This window comes from Penaeus monodon, chromosome 27, assembly GCF_015228065.2.
Source record: "Penaeus monodon isolate SGIC_2016 chromosome 27, NSTDA_Pmon_1, whole genome shotgun sequence".
NCBI lineage: Eukaryota > Metazoa > Arthropoda > Malacostraca > Decapoda > Penaeidae > Penaeus > Penaeus monodon.
In genome coordinates, this window is record NC_051412.1 from 25,388,197 (window position 1) to 25,388,604 (window position 408).

A 408-nucleotide genomic window follows, 5' to 3' on the forward strand; every position below is an offset into this window, starting at 1 on the left:
TTAATATTTCAAGCTATCCGCAATGATATGCCTATGCACGTGCGGCCACCGAGTGGTGCTTGTGCATAAACGTAACAAAACGTTATGAGCACTTTTCTCGATAGCTGACAACGCAGGTTATCTGTCCATGGATATTACGCAAGAATTTTTGTTTGGGTTAATGTTCGTGGGAATCACAGGGTAACGATTTTGGTAGAAAGTGTTTCATTGACAAGCACAGTAATTTTTATGACATTAGACAGTGGTGGTGGTGAATAAAATCTATATAAAAGTACCTGCAGTAGACTACAATTCGAAAACACCGGTCTCATTATTGCAAGAACAATAAAAAGGTTTAATGCAGTGGTTTCCAATCTTTCTTATTCTGTGGCCCCCGACCAATACATAATAGTCTTCATAGTCCCATTC